Genomic DNA, 15,932 nt, shown 5'->3' with positions numbered 1-15,932 from the left:
GCGGTACACCCTGTCCCTGCGGCGGCCGAGGGCAGCCGGCTCCTCTCGGCGGGCGCTGCTGCGGGTCCGGGTGCTGGACCGGAACGATCACCGGCCTCGCATCCCCGCCGGGCCGCCCCTGGACGTGGACGAGCTGGCGCCGCTGGGCAGCGAGGTGGCCTGGCTGCGCGCCCTGGACGGGGACGAAGGAGCCAACGCGCTACTCACCTACCGCTCGTGGCCGGCCGGCGCCGGCAGCCGCCTGCTCTTCGTGGTGCCCCGCAGCGGGCAGGTGCTCACGGTGGGCTCCCTGCTGGGGCGCCGCAGGCTCAGCCTCTGGGTCTCGGCGCAGGACCACGGGCTGCCCCGGCCTCTGCGGAGCCCGGCGCGGCGGCTGCAGCTGGCGGTGCGGAGAGAGGGCGCCCGCAGGGCCCGCTCGCCCCTGCCCCAGAAGCAGCCGCCGGGCTCCGGCTCCATCTCCTACACGGCGCGGGTCCCGGCCGGGGCGCGGCTCGGGGACCCCATATTCACCGTGCCGGACACACGCTACCAGGCGGCCGGCAGCTGGTTCGAGCTGGCTTCTCCCGCCGCCCCCGTGGAGCTGGAGCGGGCGTCAGGCCGCCTCCACCTGAGCCGGGAGCTGCCGCGGGGCGGCCGCGCCGAGGCCCTGGTGAGAGTGCACCGGCGGGGCGGGCAAGGTAAGGCTGGCGCTGCCCGGGCGCGGAGGGGGAAGGCGGGGGCCGCTGGTGGCGGCGCTGGGTGCCCGGCGGAGAGACGTGGGGGCCCCAGCTTCCTCTGCCCGCCGGCGGTACTGCCGCCTCTCCCCGCGGAGCCGACCGGGGGCCCCATGATCGCGGCTGTGCCCCGAAAGGCCGCGGCGCTCTCGGGCTAACGCAGGGGGCTCCGCGGGTGCCGGGGGCGGGTGCTGCACAGAACCGAGAGGTGCGCGCAGCCCCAGCCAGGGGACCCCGTTTCCTCTCCTCTCCCGGCGGGCTGGGGTGGAGGGAGAGGGGAACAGCGCGAGTGTGTTTAACTGCATTAGAACTGGCCGCCCCCGCTGCTGCCCTAATAGTATTGGTGGCCCCTGCGGTGTCGCCTTCTTCTCTTGGGTCTGGAAGCGCCAGCGTGTGGTGGCCGCAAGACATTGTCTGATGCGCTTTGCAGACAGAGCAAAATACTCATCCCCTACAGCCTAGGAAGTACGCTCGTGGCATTACCGGTCCCCCGCCCCTACTGTTCCTCACACGTGCTTGTCAACTGTTGGAAATGGCCCACCTTGATTATCACTACAAAAGTGTTGGTGGTTTTTTTTTTTTCCTCTCCTGCTGGTAATAGCTCACCTTACCTGATCACTCTTATTACAGTGTGGATGGTAACACCCATTGTTTCATGGTCTCTGTGTATATAAAATCTCCCCACTGTATTTTCCACTGCATGCATCCAATGAAGTGAGCTGTAGCTCAGGAAATCTTATGCTCAAATAAATTTGTTAGTCTCTAAGGTGCCACAAGTCCTCCTTTTCTTTGTGTGGATACAGACTAACACCGCTGCTACTCTGAAACTGGTTTTATACTGTGGATGCTGTTGTGGGGTAGGTCTGCTTCAAATCTCCTGAAATGTGTTGCACTCAAAACCCCCCTACCATAGAAGCTGTGCAGTATGACACAACTATGAGCCTGTATAACATGTGCCTATCTGCACACTCGGGATGTGTGCCTGTTGCAGTCTGTTGCTTTTGAGTCTGATAGGAAGACATTGGGGATTTTTAAATGGTCTTCTGGATATTTTAGCATTTCCCACCTCTTTCCAAATCAGGCTCATGAATACACTAATGAATCGGGGGCAGTGAGCATATGGTGGGGGTTCTGACTGGAGAAAGAGCATAGAGTAATTTGAAAACAAAGTATTTGTGAGGGAAGTTCAATTATGTGTTCATTCTGACCTGTAGTTCTTAAAAATAATCCATAAATCGAAGTCGAACATCAGATAAAAATATTTTTAAAAACTGCAGCCCATGGGCTGCTAAATTTGATAAGAAGCATGGTGTCTAGCCTTATTGATATGGAACCATCGCACAAAAAGTGAACTGATTAAAAACTTGAGTGTCAGGTTTCACTATGACAGGTTTCAGAGTAACAGCCCTGTTAGTCTGTATTCGCAAAAAGAAAAGGAGGACTTGTGGCACCTTAGAGACTAACCAATTTATTTGAGCATGAGCTTTCGTGAGCTACAGCTCACTTCATCGGTTTTTCTATGTGCATGCATGAAGCCCATTAATGTTAGTGGAAATAGATGTGATAACAGAATCACAGAAGATTAGGGCTGGAAGAGAGGTCATCTAGTCCAACCCCCTGCTCAGAGCAGGACCAACATCAACTAAATCAGAGGTGGGCAAACTACAGTGGCCCGTGGGACCATCCTGCCCAGCCCTGGAGCTCCCGGCCGGGGAGGCTAGCCCCTGGCCCCTCCCCCGCTGTTCTTTTGCAGCCGTGTGGGTAGCGCGGCTTGCACCCACCCACCTCCTAGGCTTTCCAATAAGCCTGTCCTGCAGCTCTGAATGGCATGGTAAGGGGGCAGGGAGAGGGGAGGTTGGATAAGGGGCAGGAGGTCCTGGGGGGGTTGTCAGGGGGCGGTTGGATGGGGTGGAGGTTTGGGGGGGGGCGGTCAGGAGACAGGGGGTGGGGAAGGGTCCCGGGAGGGGGGAGACAGGGAGCAGTGGGGGTTGGATAGGGGGTGGGGTCCTGGGGGGGCTGTTAGGGATGGGGAGATCAGGGGACAAGGAGTGGAGCAGGGGGTTGGATGGGTCAGGGAGCCTGTTGGGGCAGACAGGGAGCAGGGGGAGTTGGATAGGGGGGTGGGATCCTGGGGGGGTGGTTAGGGGTAGGGGGGGTCCCGAGAGGGGGCAGTCGGGACAAGGAGCAGGGAGGGTTGGATGGGTCAGAGGTTGTGAGGGGGGCAGTTGGGGTAGGAAGTGGGAGGGGGCGGGGGGCAGGCTGTTTGTGGAGGCACAGTCTTCCCTACCCATCCCTCCATACCGTTTCACACCCCGTTGTGGCCCTCAGGCCAAAACATTTGCCCACCCCTGAACTAAATCATCCCAGCCAGGGCTTTGTCAAGCCAGGCCTTAAAAACCTCTAAGGATGGAGAGTCCACCACCTCCCTAGGGAACCCATTACAGTGCTTCACCACCCTCCTAGTGAAGTAGTGTTTCCTAATATCCAACCTAGACCTGCCCCACTGCAACTTGAGACCACTGCTCCTTGTTCTGTCATCTGTCACCACTGAGAACAGCCTAGCTCCATCCTCTTTGGAACCCCCCTTCAGGTAGTTGAAGTCTGCTATCAAATCCCCCCTCACTCTTCTCTTCTGCAGACTAAATAAGCCCAGTTCCCTCAGCCTCTCCTCGTAAATTGTGTGCCCCAGCCCCCTGATCATTTTTGTTGCCCTCCGCTAGACTCTGTCCAATTTGTCCACATCCTTTTTGTAGTGGGGGACCCTAAACTGCATGCAATACTCCAGATGTGGCCTCACCGGTGCCAAATCGAGGGGAATAATCACTTCCTTCGATCTGCTGGCGGTGCTCCTACTAATGCAGCCCAATATGCTGTTAGCCTTCTTGGCAGCAAGGGCAAACTGCTGACTCATATCTAGCTTCTCATCCACTGTAATCCCCCTTTTCTGCAGAACTGCTGCTTAGCCAGTCTGTCTCCAGCCTGTAGTGGTGCATGGGATTCTTCCGTCCTAAGTGCAGGACTTCTTTTGACCCAATCCTTCAATTTGTCTAGGTCACGCTGGACCCTATCCCTATCCTCCAGCATATCTGCCTCTCCCCGCAGCTTCGTGTCATCTACGAACTTGCTGAGGGTGCAATCCATCCCATCATTCAGATAATTAATAAGATGTTGAACAAAACCAGCCCTAGGACCAACCCCTGGGGTACTCCCCTTGATACCACCTGCCAACTAGACATTGAGCCATTGATCACTATCCATTGAGCCTGACAATCTAGCTAGCTTTGTATCCACCTTATAGTCCATTCATCCAATCCATACTTTTTTAACTTGCTGGCAAGAATACTCTGGGAGACTGTATCAAAAGCTTTGCTAAAGTCAACATATATCATGTCCAATGCTTTCCCCATATCTGCAGAGCCAGTTATCTCATCATAGAAGGCAATCAGGTTGGTCAGGCATGACTTGCCCTTGGCAAATCCATGTTGACTGTTTCTGTTCACCTTCCTCTCCTCCAAGTGCTTCAAAATGGTTTCCTTGAGTACCTGCTCCATGATTTTTCCAGGGACTGAGGTGAGGCTGACTGGTCTGTAGTTCCCTGGCTTCTCCTTCTTCCCTTTTTTAAAGATGGGTACTATATTTGCCTTTTTCCAATCATCCAGGACCTCCCCCGATCGCCACAAGTTTTCAAAGATAATGGCCAGTGGCTCTGCAATCACATCAGCCAGTTCTCCCAGGACCCTCGGATGCATTAGATCTGGACCCATGGACTTGTGCATGTCCAGCTTTTCTAAATAGTCCTTAACCTGTTCATTCACCACTGAGGTCTGCTCACCTCCTCCCCATACTGTATTGCCCAGGACAGCAGTGTGGGAACTGACCTTGTCTGTGAAGACCAAGGCAAAACAAGTATTGAGTACTGTCAAGGTTCCTCCCCCACTCTGAACTCTAGGGTACAGATGTGGGGACCTGCATGAAAAACCTCCTAAGCTTATCTTTACCAGCTTAGGTCAAAACTTCCCCAAGGTACAAAATATTACACCCGTTATCCTTGGAATGGCCGCTACCACCACCAAACTAATACTGGTTACTGGGGAAGAGCTGTTTGGACGCGTCCTTCCCCCCAAAATACTTCCCAAAACCTTGCACCCCACTTCCTGGACAAGGTTTGGTAAAAAGCCTCACCAATTTGTCTAGGTGACTACAGACCCAGACCCTTGGATCTTAAGAACAATGAACAATCCTCCCAACACTTGCACCCCCCCCTTTCCTGGGAAATGTTGGATAAAAAGCCTCACCAATTTGCATAGGTGACCACAAACCCAAACCCTTGGATCTGAGAACAATGAAAAAGCATTCAGTGTTTTACAAGAAGACTTTTAATAAAAAATAGAAGTAAATAGAAATAAAGAAATCCCCCCTGTAAAATCAGGATGGTATATATCTTACAGGGTAATTAGATTCAAAAACATAGAGAACCCCTCTAGGCAAAACCTTAAGTTACAAAAAAGATACACAGACAGAAATAGTTATTCTATTCAGCACAATTCTTTTCTCAGCCATTTAAAGAAATCATAATCTAACACATACCTAGCTAGATTACTTACTAAAAATTCTAAGACTCCATTCCTGTTCTGTCCCCGGCCAAGACGACTACAGACAGACCCACAAACCCTTTGTTTCTCTCCCTCCTCCCAGCTTTTGAAAGTATCTTGTCTCCTCATTGGTCATTTTGGTCAGGTGCCAGCGAGGTTACCTTTAGCTTCTTAACCCTTTACAGGTGAGAGGAGCTTTCCCCTGGCCAGGAGGGATTTCAAAGGGGTTTACCCTTCCCTTTATATTTATGACACGCCCCCCAAATCTCAGCTAGGGTGAAACACTGGCTGGGATTTCTTCCTGGAGCTCTAGGAAAACAGAGTTAATAAGACACATGCATCTCTAAATATACTACCAAGTACATAAAGACTAACAATATTTTCCACATCTCAAGGACGATTTTAACCAGTTGATTCTGGGAAACTTTCACGGGAGAGTGCATCAGCCACTTTGTTAGAAGCTCCTGAGATGTGTTGGATGTCGAAATCAAAATCTTGGAGAGCTAAACTCCACCGAAGAAGTTTTCTGTTAGTTTCTTTGACGGTGTGAAGCCACTTTAGTGCAGCATGGTCGGTTTGCAGGTGGAAACGCCGTCCCCAAACATATGGGCGTAGCTTTTCCAGAGCGTAGACAATGGCATAACATTCTTTTTCAGTGACTGACCAGTTGCTTTCCCTCTCAGACAGTTTTTTGCTGAGAAACACTACAGGGTGGAATTCTTGATCAGGTCCTTTCTGCATTAAAACTGCTCCCACACCACGCTCGGATGCATCTGTGGTTACTAGGAACAGTTTGTCAAAGTCTGGGGCCCTTAGTACAGGGTCAGACATGAGTGTCGCTTTAAGCTTGTTAAAGGCCTTCTGACACTTTCCGGTCCACTGAACAGCATTTGGCTGTTTCTTTTTGGTTAGGTCTGTCAGTGGGGCAGCGATTTGGCTGTAGTGCGGTACAAATCGTCTGTAATAACCGGCCAAGCCTAAGAAGGATTGAACTTGTTTCTTTGACTTTGGGACAGGCCACTTTTGGATAGCATCCACTTTGGCCTGTAGGGGGCTGATAGTTCCTTGACCCACCTGGTGTCCAAGGTAAGTCACTCTGTTTAGGCCTATTTGACACTTCTTAGCCTTAACAGTTAGTCCTGCCTCCCTTATGCGCTCAAGGACTTTTTGTAGATGTTCCCGGTGGTCTGCCCAGGAATCCGAAAATATGGCCACATCGTCAAGGTAGGCGACTGCATATTCTCCTAATCCCGCTAGGAGACCATCTACAAGTCTTTGGAAAGTGGCGGGTGCATTTCGCAGCCCGAAAGGGAGTACATTAAATTCATACAGCCCGAGATGTGTGATGAAGGCTGACCTTTCCTTGGCAGATTCATCTAGCGGTACCTGCCAGTACCCCTTGGTTAAGTCCAAGGTAGAGATGAACTGGGCCCTTCCCAGTTTCTCTAATAGTTCATCTGTGCGTGGCATGGGATAGTTGTCTGGGCGAGTTACAGCATTTAGCTTACGGTAGTCCACGCAAAAACGTATTTCCCCATCTGGTTTGGGAACTAGAACCACTGGAGATGCCCATGCACTTTCAGAGGGGCGGATTACACCCATCTGTAACATATCCTGGATCTCCCGTTCTATAGCAGTTTTAGCTTGAGGAGACACCCGGTAAGGTTGGACCCTAATTGGGTGAGCATTACCTGTGTCAATGGAGTGGTATGCCCGTTCAGTCAGTCCTGGGGTGGCTGAGAACGTTGGCGCGTAGCTAGTGCACAGCTCCTGGATCTGCTGTCGCTGCATACGCCCAAGGGTCATGGAGAGGTTCACCTCTTCCACACCACCAGCACATTTCCCTTCGTAGTAGACACCTTCAGGCCACTCAGCGTCGTCTCCTCCCTGGGCTGTAAACTGACAAACCTTTAATTCTCTGGAATAAAAGGGCTTTAGAGAATTAATATGATACACCTTAGGCTTTCGGTTGGAGGTGGGGAATGCTATGAGATAATTAACAGCTCCCAGGCGCTCCTGGACTGTGAATGGCCCTTCCCACGATGCTTCCATTTTATGGGCCTGGAGCGCCTTTAAGACCATGACCTGGTCTCCTACTTTGAAGGAACGCTCTCTGGCATGTTTATCATACCAGGCTTTTTGCTCTTTTTGAGCATCCTGTAAGTTTTCTCTAGCAAGGGCTAAAGAGGTTCGGAGGGTGGTTTGTAGGTTGGTTACAAAGTCCAGAATGTTAGTTCCTGGAGAAGGTGTAAATCCCTCCCATTGCTGCTTCACCAACTGCAATGGCCCCTTAACCTCACGGCCATATACAAGTTCAAATGGGGAAAACCCTAAACTGGGATGTGGTACAGCTCTGTAGGCAAAGAGCAACTGCTGCAATACTAGGTCCCAATCATTGGAGTGCTCATTTACGAATTTACGTATCATGGCCCCCAAAGTTCCATTAAACTTCTCCACCATGCCATTTGTTTGATGATGGTAAGGAGTGGCAACCAAGTGATTTACCCCATGAGCTTCCCAAAGGTTTTTCATAGTTCCTGCCAGGAAATTAGTCCCTGCATCTGTGAGGATGTCGGAGGGCCAACCTACCCTGGCAAAAATGTCTGCTAGTGCCTGACACACACTTTTAGCCCTGGTGTTGCTTAGAGCTACTGCTTCCGGCCATCGGGTGGCAAAATCCATGAAAGTCAGTATGTACTGCTTTCCTCTGGGTGTCTTTTTCGGAAAAGGACCCAGAATATCCACAGCTACTCGCTGAAATGGAACTTCAATGATGGGGAGTGGCTGGAGAGGGGCTTTGACCTGGTCTTGGGGTTTTCCCACTCTTTGGCACACCTCACAAGACTGGACATAGGTAGAAACATCCTTGCCCATTCCCTCCCAGTGGAATGACCCCCCCAAACGGTCTTTGGTCCTGTTCACCCCAGCATGGCCACTAGGGTGATCATGGGCTAAGCTCAAGAGCTTGGCCCGGTATTTAGTTGGAACTACCAACTGTCTCTGAGGATGCCAGTCTTCCTGGTGTCCCCCAGAAAGAGTTTCCTTGTATAAAAGTCCTCTTTCTACAACAAACCTGGATCGATTAGAAGAGCTGAGAGGCGGTGGGTTGCTCCGTGCCGCCGTCCAAGCTCTCTGGAGGCTTTCATCTGCTTCCTGTTCGGTCTGGAACTGTTCCCTTGATGCTGGAGACATCAGTTCCTCATGGGATTGTGGACCTAGGCTTGGTCCCTCTGGAAGCGATATAGGGGATGGAGCTGTTTCTGTTGACTGTGAACCGCTCTCCGCTGGTGCACTATGTTGGGATTCAGGCTCCGGCTGAGCCTCTTGTGTAGGGTTATCGGCTGCTGCCAGTTCAGGTTCGGTGGGGCCCTCTGGTGTTGAGGTTGCAAGTACTGGATTCAGTGCTGACACGGGGTCTGGTGTTGGTTGTTTGGCTGGTTCCGGTTCTGGGACTGGTTCCGTCTGGGTCTCTGGGACTGGATCCACTACTGTTGTTGCAGACATTGGCCTGGGGTCCAGGTCCATCACCTCTGACTGGGTCCTGATAGAAGTTTCCGGAACAGAGCTAGGCCTCACGGCTTGTTTAGCCTGGTTGCGGGTGACCATTCCCACCCTCTTGGCCTGCTTCACATGATTGGCCAAGTCTTCCCCCAACAGCATGGGGATGGGATAATCATCATAGACTGCAAAAGTCCACATTCCTGACCAGCCCTTGTACTGGACAGGCAACTTGGCTGTAGGCAAATTGAAAGAGTTGGACTTGAAGGGTTGAATCGTCACTTGGATCTCTGGGTTGATTAAATTGGGGTCCACTAAGGAAGCATGGATAGCTGACACTTGTGCTCCGGTGTCCCTCCACGCGGTGACCTTCTTCCCACCCACACTCACAGTTTCCCTCCGCTCCAAGGGTATCTGGGAGGTATCTGGGCCTGTGGACCTCTGGTGTGATTCCGGTGCAATGAACTGTAATCTGTTGGGGTTCTTGGGGCAGTTGGCCTTTACATGCCCCAGCTCGTTACACTTAAAACATCGTCCAGCTGACGGGTCACTGGGGCGAGGAGGGTTGCTGGAGAACGGGGTGGTGGGACGATAAGGGGTCTGGAGGGTTCTTTGGGAGGTAGGTGGGGCTTTGGGCGACCCCCGGTAAAAGGGTGTGGTCTGGGGTGGTCCCTTCTGGTCTCCGCTCCAACTGCGACCAGTTTTCTTCTTCTCTGCCACCTCCACCCATCTGGCTCCAATCTCTCCTGCCTCAATTACAGTTTTGGGTTTCCCATCTAGGATGTATCTTTCTATTTCCTCAGGAACACCCTCTAAGAATTGTTCCATTTGCATTAGGAAGGGCAAATTTACTGGAGATTCAATACTTGCTCCTGATATCCAGGCATCCCAATGTTTTACAATGTGGTAGGCATGTCGGGTAAATGACATGTCTGGTTTCCACCTTAGGGCTCTGAACCTCCGACGAGACTGCTCGGGTGTTATCCCCATTCTGACTCTCGCCTTGGATTTAAACAGTTCATACTTGTTCATGTGTTCTTTAGGCATTTCAGCTGCCACCTCAGCTAAGGGTCCACTGAGCTGCGGCCTCAGCTCTACCATGTATTGGTCAGTAGAGATGTTGTACCCAAGGCAGGCCCTTTCGAAGTTTTCTAAGAAGGCCTCAGTATCATCACCTGCCTTGTAGGTGGGGAACTTTCTGGGATGGGAAGTGGTACCTGGAGAAGGATTGCTAGGGTTTGTTGGTATATTCTGCTGGGCCTTTATCCTCTCCATCTCCTCCACATGCTTCCTCTCTTTTTCCTTCTCCTCCTCCACATGCTTCCTTGCCTCCATTTCCCTCTTGTGGGCAGCCTCTTGGTGTTGTTCTGCCTCCCTTTCTTGTTCCTTCTTCAGCTGCATGAGTTCTATCTGTCTTTCATGTTCCCTTTGTTTTTCCTCAGCCTGAAATTTGGCTAATTCCAGCTGTAGTCGAGCTGAGGATTTGGCCATTCTAACCTCTCTGTTTTTAACTAACTTTACACCCGAGGTTTAGAAATAAACAAACAAAACTTGGCTGTAAAATTTTGCTGTGCTGGAATAGAATACCTATTCTCTGATAGTGATTGTCAGCCTACAGAAAAAGACAATTCCCTTGTCTCTGCTCTGGGCCCAAATTAAAGCAAAAACCCTCCAACTACTTGGAAACCTGCTTACCCAGCCCAAAGAAGAAAAAAAATTTCTTTTCAAACCTGTGCTCCTTGTAAAACAAAAAAAAAAATCAAAATCCTAAAAAAACCCTGCCACTTTTGTCTCCAGGCAAATGGGTAGAGCACACACCCCCTATTTACTTTTAGGAAGAAAAGAAAAAAAAAAAAAACCTCTGGGTTGGAAGACTGTGAATTTCCCTGCAGGAGTTAAGTACCCTGCCTCCAGGCAAAGAAAACCTGCAATTCACAAGATAATCCCCTTTTGTCTCTGCTTGGCCACAAAGCAGAGAGAAACCAAGCTGCTTTCAGTTTCAAAGCTGCCTTTTGGACTTCCTAAAAATTCCTTTTTAAAATCTGTATTTCTAGTTCAAAAAATCTCAACTGGATCTCAGAATGATTTCAGGTTAATCCCACCACTGTGCCACCATGTCAAGGTTCCTCCCCCACTCTGAACTCTAGGGTACAGATGTGGGGACCTGCATGAAAAACCTCCTAAGCTTATCTTTACCAGCTTAGGTCAAAACTTCCCCAAGGTACAAAATATTACACCCGTTATCCTTGGAATGGCCGCTACCACCACCAAACTAATACTGGTTACTGGGGAAGAGCTGTTTGGACGCGTCCTTCCCCCCAAAATACTTCCCAAAACCTTGCACCCCACTTCCTGGACAAGGTTTGGTAAAAAGCCTCACCAATTTGTCTAGGTGACTACAGACCCAGACCCTTGGATCTTAAGAACAATGAACAATCCTCCCAACACTTGCACCCCCCCCTTTCCTGGGAAATGTTGGATAAAAAGCCTCACCAATTTGCATAGGTGACCACAAACCCAAACCCTTGGATCTGAGAACAATGAAAAAGCATTCAGTGTTTTACAAGAAGACTTTTAATAAAAAATAGAAGTAAATAGAAATAAAGAAATCCCCCCTGTAAAATCAGGATGGTATATATCTTACAGGGTAATTAGATTCAAAAACATAGAGAACCCCTCTAGGCAAAACCTTAAGTTACAAAAAAGATACACAGACAGAAATAGTTATTCTATTCAGCACAATTCTTTTCTCAGCCATTTAAAGAAATCATAATCTAACACATACCTAGCTAGATTACTTACTAAAAATTCTAAGACTCCATTCCTGTTCTGTCCCCGGCCAAGACGACTACAGACAGACCCACAAACCCTTTGTTTCTCTCCCTCCTCCCAGCTTTTGAAAGTATCTTGTCTCCTCATTGGTCATTTTGGTCAGGTGCCAGCGAGGTTACCTTTAGCTTCTTAACCCTTTACAGGTGAGAGGAGCTTTCCCCTGGCCAGGAGGGATTTCAAAGGGGTTTACCCTTCCCTTTATATTTATGACAAGTACCATTCAGCTTTTTCTGTATCACCTGTCACTAGGTTGCCTCCCCCATTCATTAATGGTCCCACACTTTCCCTGATATGTTAGCAACAAGAAAAAGATCTGTAGATACCCTTCTTGTTATCCTTCATATCACTTGGTAGCTGCAACTCCAGGTGGGTTTTGGCCTTCCTGATTACACCCCTGCATGCTCAAGCAATATTTTTATACTCCCCCCATGTCATCTGTCCAAGTTTCCACTTCTTGTAAGCGTCCTTTTTGTGTTCAGCTAAGCTGGTCACCTGTCATCAGGGCTGGCTCTAGGATTTTTGCCTCTCCAAGCAAAAAAAATTTTTGGCCATCCCTGCTTTTTTTTGTGTGCCCCCGGCTCCACCCCAACTCCGCCCCTTCTGAACCCCTTCCCCAAATCCCCGGCCCCACCTCCTCCCCTGGGCATACTGCATTCCCCCCCCCCATTGCTTCCTGTGGCTTCCCCTCCCCCCAAACCCCCGCCCTAGCTCACCTCTACTCCATCTGCTCCCCTAAACACGCCTCCGCTCTGCTTCTCCCCCCTCCCTCTCAGGTGGGAGAAGCTCCCCTGTTCAGGGGAGCAGACGGAGCGGAGGTGAGCGAGGGTTGGGGGGAAGTGCAGGAAGTAATGGCGGGGGGAGTAGAGGAACCACTCCCCGCCCCAGCTCACCTCTGCTCCACCACCGCCGCCTCCCCCGAGCATGCCGCTGCTCAGCTTCTCCCTCCTTCCCTCCAAGGTTTGCTGATTCGTGCGTGGCAAGCCTGGGGGAGGGGGAGAAGCGGAGTGGCGGCGGGGTGCTCAGGGAAGCAGGCGAGCTGGGGCGGCGGGGGCACGTTTCTAGGGGCGGCGTGGTCAGCGCTGGAACGCCGTCCCTAGAAATGTGCTGCCCCAAGCACCTGCTTGTTTTGCTGGTGCCTAGAGCTGGCCCTGCCTGCCATATTTGCTATTCTTTCTGCACCCTCAATAAGGCTTCTTTAAAATACAGCCAGCTTTCCTGGGCTCCTTTCCCCCTCATGTTAGCCTCCCAGGGGATCCTGCCCATCAGTTCCTTCAGTCTGCTTTTCTGAAATCCAGGGTCTGTATTTTGCTACTCTCCTTTCTTTTGTGAGGATCCTGAACTAAATCAGCTCGTGGTCACTGCTGCCCAGGTTGCCACCCACTTCTACTTCCCCAACCAATTCCTTCCTGTTTGTAAGCAGCAGGTCAAGAGGAGAACGGCCCCAGTTGGTTCCTCCAATAGTTGCACCAGGAAGTTGTTCCCAACACTCTCCAAAAACTTCCTGGATTGTCTGTGCACTGCTGTATTGCTCTCTCAGCAGATGTCAGGGTGATTGAAGTCCCCCATTAGAGCCAGGGCCTGTGTTCTGGAAACTTCAGTTAATTGTCCGAAGAAAGCCTTGTCTACCTCATTTTCCTGGTCTGGTGGTCTATAGCACACGCCCACCACAACATCACCCTTGTTGCTCTCACTTTTAAACTTAACCCAAAGACTCTCAACCGGCTTTTCTATAGTTTCATACTGGAGCTCTGAACAATCCTACTGCTCTCTTACGTAGAGTGCAACTCCTCCACCTTTCCCCGCCCCCACCTGTCCTTCCTGAACAGTTTACAACCATCTATGACAGTGCTCCAGTCATGTGAGCTACGCCACCAAATCTCTGTTATTCCAATCTCATCATTGTTCTTTGACTGTGCCAGGACTTCCAATTCTTCTTGCTTGTTTCCCAGGCTTCTTGCATTTGTGTACATGCACCTAAGATAACTAGCTGATTGCCCTGCTTTCTCAGTATGAATCAGGAGGGCCCCCCTGTTGCACTCCCCTCCTTGTGTTTCCTCCCGGTATCCCACTTACCTCACGGCTTAGGTCACCTTCCCTCTGCAAACCTAGTTTAAAGCCCTCCTCACTAGGTTAGCAAGCCTGCCTGCGAAGATGCTCTTCCCTCTGTTCGTTAGGTGGATCACATCTCTTCCTAGCAATTCTTCTTCCCGAAACAACATCCGGGAATGGAAAGGGGAGGGAAATAAAACATTTTAAATTCCTTTAAATAGTAGAAACTAGAAATGAAGGTGGGTCAAAATATCAAATAGTCTGTTATATAAATTGGGTCATGAAACACTCAAAGTAAACTAAAATATTTCCATTCTCCAAATTGTACATGGGTCACTAAGTAATTGTCACACTTGTATGTCACTTCAGTTCCCTATCAATTTGCCAGGATGAGAGTTGCTCATGACTTTTGCTTACAATGAGGTCTTTACAGATTTTGGAAATGTTTTTTACAGACTGATGACTTGGAGAATTGACAGATGGTGCAAAAATTACAAGCAAACGCAAACATGGGCTCTTTATTATCCTCAGACAATTGTGCATGTACTGAGAATCAAATAGCCTCCAGACAGAGAATTATTCTTATACACATGTGCCACTCAGTTCAGTGGAGAAATACCATTTACCATAGTGTAAATCTCTTCATTTTTTAAAGAGACTATGGCTATGTCTACACTACAGAGCATATGTTGGTATAGCCCCCTACTGTAAACACAGCCTATACTGAAAGAAGGAGTTTTTTGGTCTGTGTAAGAACACCACTTCCTAGAATGCTGTTAAATTCTGTTAACTACATTGACAAAAGTGCTAATCCACTGACATAGCTGTGGCTGTGCTGGGGGTTTTGTCAGCATAGCTGTGTCACTCTAGAGTGTGGGGTTTTCACACCCCTGCTGATATAATTTAAGAGTAGGCCAAGTCTAGTTTAAAGCAAACAAATGTCTAACAGATAATTTCTCATTCAGACTACATCTAGAACTGTAAAAGTTTCATTGAGGATGTTGCTTGTCTGTAAGTAAATAGAGTAAATACCATTATGAACAATATTTTATAAAATCATTCATACAGTTGTGATCTGTAATGTGGTGCTCTTTAAAATGTTGCTTTTCTACCATGTTCTATGCCCTGAAAATGTATTGACAACAAACGAGCCACAGGGTGAAAAAAATTCAATAATCAAGTAGGACAAGGTCATTTTTATACTCCTTCCCTCGACTGCTTTTTAAATTAAGGTAGAACTCTGTCATAATTTTGGACAATCACTAACTTCAGACTTCTCACTTTTTAAATCACTTTTGTCAGGTATAGATCATTAAATAGTTTAGCAGTTTTGAACAAATATTTTATGTAGAGAATCTGGTGAGATGTGTAACACTGATCAAATAATATTTTCCTGTTTTTTGCCTTTACCCAGTTAAATATAATTAACAGTTACTTTCTAAAGGCTGACATGTTAATCAATATTATGAAACACATATCAAGCCTTACTGCTTTTTACCTTATTAATTTAAATACAAAATTAACAGATCTGTACTGACTTTCATCCATTATGTAGAAATTACAAAGGGAAATAGACATTTTTTCATGTGCTGCTTCACCACTGACATGTTTGCTTTTACATGTTTTAATATTTTAGAGAAAAAAGGACTGATTAAAAATTGGACCTCTATTTTTTTCTGATCTGCTTTATTTTTGATTAATTTATAGCACTCTTCCTACATACCTGAATCCTAGAAGCAGAAAATACATATTTCATTCAGTTAGGTCACTGAAATGAGTTGCAAGTGTCCAGTGTACAACAAGATTAATTTGATTCCTAACTGTTGGAGTAGCTCCTAGGAGCCATAGTCATGCTCTAGGTTTTGTCAGAATAGGACCCCATTGTGCAAGGCACTGCAAAACGCAGAACAAGAAGATGGTGCCTACTCCACAGAATTTACAATCTATACATTCAATATAAAATTTTGTACAGTGCTTATGAATTGCCTTGTTTACCTGTGAAAAGTAAATGTCCATTGTAAGAATGAAAACTGAGATGTACAGTGTCTGGCTCTCTTCAGTTTTTTATATTCGGGGTAGCACCCAGAAACCTTGACCAGAATTAGGGCCCAGTTGTGTAAGGCAGTGTACGGATATAAAGGTGAACGTGGTCTCTTCCTCAAAGAGTTTACAATCAAGATTTGTATGTGAAGATTAAATGAGCTACTGGCCTGTTTTTCCTGGGATACTGAATACTTGCAGATCCCAT

General features: G+C 48.8%; 1 protein-coding gene across 1 annotated transcript in view; it reads left to right on the top strand.

Annotated features, from left to right (window-relative positions):
- The first annotated feature begins 413 nt into the window (after positions 1-413).
- Positions 414-15,932, top strand: part of LOC140906500 (neural-cadherin) — a 98,494-nt gene continuing 82,975 nt past the window's right edge. The window contains exon 1 of the mRNA XM_073330553.2: positions 414-677. The gene's annotated coding sequence lies outside the window, so the exon portion shown is untranslated. The remainder of the gene's footprint in view (positions 678-15,932) is intronic.

The sequence above is a fragment of the Lepidochelys kempii genome, chromosome 2, assembly GCF_965140285.1.
Source record: "Lepidochelys kempii isolate rLepKem1 chromosome 2, rLepKem1.hap1, whole genome shotgun sequence".
NCBI lineage: Eukaryota > Metazoa > Chordata > Testudines > Cheloniidae > Lepidochelys > Lepidochelys kempii.
Note: the sequence above shows the minus strand (reverse complement) of the source record. Positions and strands in the feature narration are given on the sequence as shown.